The sequence below is a fragment of the Dryas octopetala genome, chromosome 5 (genome assembly GCF_963921425.1).
Source record: "Dryas octopetala chromosome 5, drDryOcto1.1, whole genome shotgun sequence".
Classification (NCBI taxonomy): Eukaryota; Viridiplantae; Streptophyta; class Magnoliopsida; order Rosales; family Rosaceae; genus Dryas; species Dryas octopetala.
In genome coordinates, this window is record NC_141370.1 from 10,567,227 (window position 1) to 10,573,117 (window position 5,891).

General features: G+C 33.4%; 1 long non-coding RNA gene across 3 annotated transcripts; it reads right to left on the reverse strand.

Annotated features, from left to right (window-relative positions):
• Nucleotides 1–2,225: 2,225 nt before the first annotated feature.
• LOC147284201 (uncharacterized) lies at nt 2,226–4,210 on the reverse strand. Of its 3 annotated transcripts, none has more exons than XR_015122394.1 (5): nt 3,936–4,210; nt 3,770–3,825; nt 3,582–3,618; nt 3,004–3,057; nt 2,226–2,575 (listed from the first exon to the last, which is right to left on the reverse strand). It is a non-coding gene; the product is annotated as an uncharacterized LOC147284201 (long non-coding RNA). The 3 variants fall into 3 exon arrangements; XR_015122396.1 differs by having other exon boundaries at nt 3,926–4,210; XR_015122395.1 differs by having other exon boundaries at nt 3,582–3,825; nt 3,926–4,210.
• Nucleotides 4,211–5,891: the final 1,681 nt, after the last annotated feature.

The window sequence follows — 5,891 nt, forward strand, 5'->3', positions numbered from 1 at the left end:
CTTGTCATCTCTTTGCAATTTGGGGTTTGATTTCGGGTTTGTGTTTCTATTAAGGTTATTCTGTAATTTTTGTGCAATTTTTTTGTTCTTCCTTGCAATTTCGATTTTAAATTAGGGTTTATAGTTAATGACTTAATGTGGGGTTTGATTTCAGGTTAGGGTTTACATTAGGGTTATTCTATAATTTTTGTGCAAATTTGTGGTTCTTCCTTGCAATTTTGATTTTAAATTAGGGTTTATAGTTAATTTGGGGTTTGATTTCGGGTTAGGGTTTACATTAGGGTTATTCTGTAATTTATGTGCAATTTTGTGGTTCTTCCTTGCAAGGGTCTTGTGGTGTATTTGATGGCTGCTGGCAGGGGTTTTATGGTGTATTTGATGGCTGCTGGCAAGGTTTATTTGAAGACAATGAGTGATTTATGGTGTTTACTGGCTGGGGGATATGAAATTTTGTAATTATTGATTAATGGGTTGTTTTGATCCATATTGTGAATCCTCTTTACATATCTGTATACTGTATAAGAAAATTTGTGTTTTATTGTGTTGTGCTGTGTTTTATTGTGTCAAATTACAGGGTATGTTTGATTGTAGACCATAATATGTCTGGCAGGCCCTTAGCTGCTATTCATGGTCTAGTTTCTGGTTACCAATTTGATTTGCTAGCTTGTGGCTTTGTTTTCTCTTGGATTTTAATTTTCTGTCGTTTCTTGAACTGTGGTGCAGTGAAAAGCTTATGAGTGCATGTTAATTTGTTATGAAATGAGAAGTGAGAACATGACAGGATGGTATAGTAGTATGGTTGATTATTTTTTGGCCCAAATTTTTAATTGGGCTCAGACTAAAAAGCCCAAAACAGTAAGGCCCAAAACAGAAACAATGCACTGGACCGGACCGGAACTGTTACAGTTTGGTTTGGTCCAGTTCTGCTGCAACAATTCTCCCACACCGGCACCGCACCGCACCGTATTGCCCTCTACAGTGCAGTGCCGGTGTAGGGGGAGAACTGGGCCGGACCGCACCGTGCCCACCCCTAGGATTAAATAATTCATACAATGTTCTTCCCATGTTCTTCCTTCAAGTTAGAAGATATCATTCATATTCTTCTTTGAATACACATGAATTTAGCTTTTATTCTATCATATCATATCCTATGCATCAAACAAGGCCAAATTAATTTAATAGCTAGTGTAAGAATTTGAACTTAGAATATCTTTAACATTATAAAAATAAATATTATTAAATCAATAATTTTTAGTGTATTACGTACATTAGACTTATCTAAAATTTGTACGTGTGGTAGTTGTGAAAGTTAATAGTCCTAGAAAAGCCTTCACTACCCTTTACTTATAGAAAATCACTACTTATCCTAATATATAAGTTCGGTTAAAGATAAACAGAAATTTGTGACGAGTAGGGATTCTCGTAAGAAGCCATTCATGTCTTACAATGTTAGGCTTCTTACAAATTCATCATGCAAATGACAATAAATTTTATGTTATTTTTAAATAGAAAATAAATATTATCCCTTTATGAAAAAGAAATATTATAAAATACACCAATCGATGTCCCTCTCCTCTGCGAATAAAAAATAAAATTAAAGAAGATAATCAACAAGACATCATTCATATAGTTTACGATTACTAAAGGAGTAATTCAAATTTGGGACATATTTTTCTTAGCAAGATAATTTTAAATATAGTTCTCGATTATACTTTTATATATGGTTATGTTAAGTGACTTCCACTACAAGAAAAATGGCTTTTCTTGTCGGGAAAAGTCATTACCGACTAAAAAATTTCGTCGGTCATTTCGTCTCCCAAAGCTCGTTGAGCAAAGTCTTTCCCGACAAAACCAAACCATTTTTTCGAGCAAGTTTTTGGCCGAGAAAAAAATATTGTCGGCAATTTGGTCGGTGAAGTTTTTGAAGCATTCAAATTTTTTATTTTCCTGACAAATATTTTGTCTACAAAAACACTTTGGCCGACAAAATAACTTTGTCGGTAAAGGTCTAAACTTTTCCCGACAAAACATTTGGTCAGGAAAGGTGCTTTTTTTAGACAAAATCTTTCATCGCTAAAGAATTAAAATTTTTGGCCTGCAGCCATTTGTTGGCAGATTATAGTTTTATACTTTGTTTTGTTTTAGAATTGTTGTTTTGGACTTCTATTATTAAATTTTTAGAATGATAGATATTAGATATACTACAAGTTAATAACCAAAAATCATGAAAAAATGAAGAGCAGTGACTCCATATATATATATATATATAAAATCATCAAAATACAAATATGTATTTAAATATAATTGTATATACAAACCTACAGTACTAAGTACACAAAAAGTGTATACACTATATTTTCCAGCACCTCAATCAAGTAGGCCTCCTTCAAGAGGATCATAACCTTCAAACTATATCCAAGAAGTTGGGATGCTCCAGTACCTTGCTGAAGTTGGAATTATCCAATTCCTCTGCCTCATCCCTTTGCATCTCATCAACACATGACTTGAAACACATTCCTAGCTGAATCCAAAATTCCTAAGTCAGTTTGTCCTCCAATTTATGTTAATATACCTCCTGCCACAAAGAAAATGAAAGGAAAGCCATGAATTTAGAAGACCCAAGAATTAGAACATCCATTTGAAGCATCCAAGAAATTAAAGAATTGATTACAGCACAACAAAGAAAATATATGAACAATAAAGCTCATCTACAACTTTGGCATACCAATTTCTTGAACTTCTGAAAAGTTACTTAACCATTTAGAAACATTAAGAAAAAATCAAGACCCCAGACTAATACAGTCCTTTTGTAAATTCCAAACATGAGTAAGCCACAAGAGTATCCCATTAAATTTCAAATAGAACCTGATCTTTGAGCGATGAAAAGTGAGACACTAAGGAGAGGGGCTAATATATATAATTCAATGTTTATACTAGAAAGGCAATTTCCAATTAGTTCAGCAAATGACAAGAAAATTTCAGAAAGAAGGAAAAATAACTTACTTGACACTCTAGAATTTCGCTTCACAATGGCTGCATATCCCCCACATCTCACGCCTTATCAGATAACATACAAAAAAAAAAAAACCAAAAAATAAATACAACATACAGACACTCATTTTTGACCAAAAAATAAAAATATTGACACTCATTGAAGATGCATGGATAAAATTTTAAAGACAGAGGCAAACTTGGAAACAAGAATAAGCATTATGGCTTTATCATCAAATTTTTGTAACTGATTAATTTATAAATGACTTAAGACACATTACAGATGTATTTGCAGCAGTGATTTTCTCAAGGTTTGCAATCCGAGTCTGCCTAATGAGTAAGAAAATGTTATAGCAATTATATGAGATAGAAAGTTTATCTCATGGTTCATTTGATTGTACAGCTATGCAGAGATCATAAATTAAGAAAGAAGAAAAAGAAGTAAAGGTAAAAGCTCAAATTAATCCAAAGGCCTGTCATACACTAATTCATAGAAATCCAGTAGGTATAAATTTATTCACAGTAACCCAAACCCACCCTTCACATCAACACCCCCCCAAACCCAAACAGAGAGAGAGAGAGAGGCATACCAAGCAGAAAGGGAGAGAGAGCAAAGACCCAAAAAACCTGGAACTAACCACTTAACAGATTCACAACTTTAGCCAACACTTTAATAAATAAAAAAAACAATTAATCTGCAAATCAACCCAAACGCATATAGAACACTGTCACTAAATCAACCAATTATGGAAAGAGAAGAAAGCAGAAAATCACTAACCTGTACATCAAAGACTTATAAAAATAAAGATTAGAGATTGAAAAAAAGAAATTAACCTGCAACATGAAAAAACGTTTTCAGAAAAAAAAAAAAAAATATTCACCAGAAACCGGACATTCAGGCATTAAACAAAAATAAAAAATGCTAAAAAAAAACCTTTTTATACATTTGGGTGTTAGGGTTTCCAGGGGATCTTAGATTCTTAGGGTTTTCCATGGAGGAGAGGAAAATCGGGAGGCATAGAGGTAGCTTAGCCCGTGGATTTTGGGTTTTGGAGAGGTCAAGACGAGGGAGCAGAGGATGAGGACGATCTAGACCAAGAAAGATAAGGGGGAGACTGCGATGACGACGACGAGGTGAGAGGGCGACGGCGACGGCGAGGGAGAGGGAGAGAGGGAGGGACACATCGAGAGAGTTTGAGTCTTTGAGAGGGAGGGTGTGAAAAAGTAAAGAAATAAAAACATAAAAGTAAAAATCAAGTGTGCTTTAATTTAAAATAGGACACAACTTAGGTCACCCCTCCCCCCAAAATAATAATTTTGGTAATGTCACCGCATGATCACTGTTCACTTTTTAGATCACCTATTATAGATCATTTCTGCAAAAAATCAACTCAATCGAAAATCGTTTGATTATATAACTGTTGTTGATTAAATAGAAAAAATCAACGGTTTGGTCAAAAAATTACTCTTTAATTGAAAACCATCAATTTTTTCTACTTAATTGACAATAGTTATATAATCAAACGATTTCTGATTGATTTGAATTTTTTGCAGAGATAATCTATAATAGGTGATCTAAAAAATGAACGGTTCTGATCATGCGCCGAAATTACCGAAATTGTTATTTTGGGGGAAGGGGTGACCCAAATATTTTCCTTTAAAATATATGCACACCACGTTTCAGCAAAGCGAGAATCGATCCCGCCTCATTGTTTTAGTCAACTATGCCAACAAAATTAATAGGGTTAAATACAAAAATGGTCTACGAACTTTACAGTAAATCTTAATTTGGTCCACTAATTATAAAAAGTGTTAATTTGGTCCACAAACTTTTCAATTTGTACCAAAATAGTACAAACGCTAACTTTTCATCCAAAAATTAACGGAATTGGTCACATGAAAATGTGATGAACGGACTGAAATACCTCTGAAAATGTGGTCACTTGTTGTGCACATGATCACTTTTTGTTAAATTTTTGATAAAAGTTAACGCTTGTACTGGTTTGATACAACTTGAAAAGTTCGTGGACCAAACTAACACTTTTATAGTTAATGGACTAAATTGAGATTCACTGTAAAATTTGTGGATCATTTTTGTATTTAACCCAAATTAATATTTGTCGATCAAAATAGTTTTGGACGACTATCTATTTGTCGGCCAAAAAAGGCATGATCATATGGTCAGTTTTGGATTTTTTCCCAACCAAATTTAAATTTGGTCGGGCAAAATAATTTTGGCCGACAAAATTACATTTTGTTGGCAAAACTTTAGTCGGGAAAGACTATTTTTTTTGTAGTGTTCTTACACATGCATGTAATTTAACTTTTCTAATCTACTTTCTTAAAAAATAATTGTACAATTATATGATTAACCAAAAGAAGAGGAGAAAAGTTGTTGCTTATTTCAAATTTTCAAATCTAACCATGAAAGAATCTAGGGTATCAATTCCAAAATTAATTGACAATTAGAGGAGTAGCTCAATACCTTTATAAGCTACTATGCAAGGTTAAACTTTTTCAATGTGGGACAATACTTCACATTCTCATATGTCCCCGCACGTGTGATGTCACTCAATTAAGCTAAACACGTGGACAACTCATACTCAATCATACTGGATGACATGAAGCAAGTGTGGCCATTTGGCCTAACCCATGTTGGTGAATTAGCTCTGATACCATGAAGGAATCTAGACATCTATTCAAAATCAATTGACAATAGAAAGAGTAGTCCAAAACCCTTATAAGCTACTAGCTAGATTATAATTTTAAAATATGAAACAACACTTCACATTCTCACATATAATCTAAATTCAAGATCGAGCTCTAAATATAAAGGTATAACCCCACTAACACCCCAATAGTGTTACGAATCTATTTCATAGTATACAAGTAAAAGATTT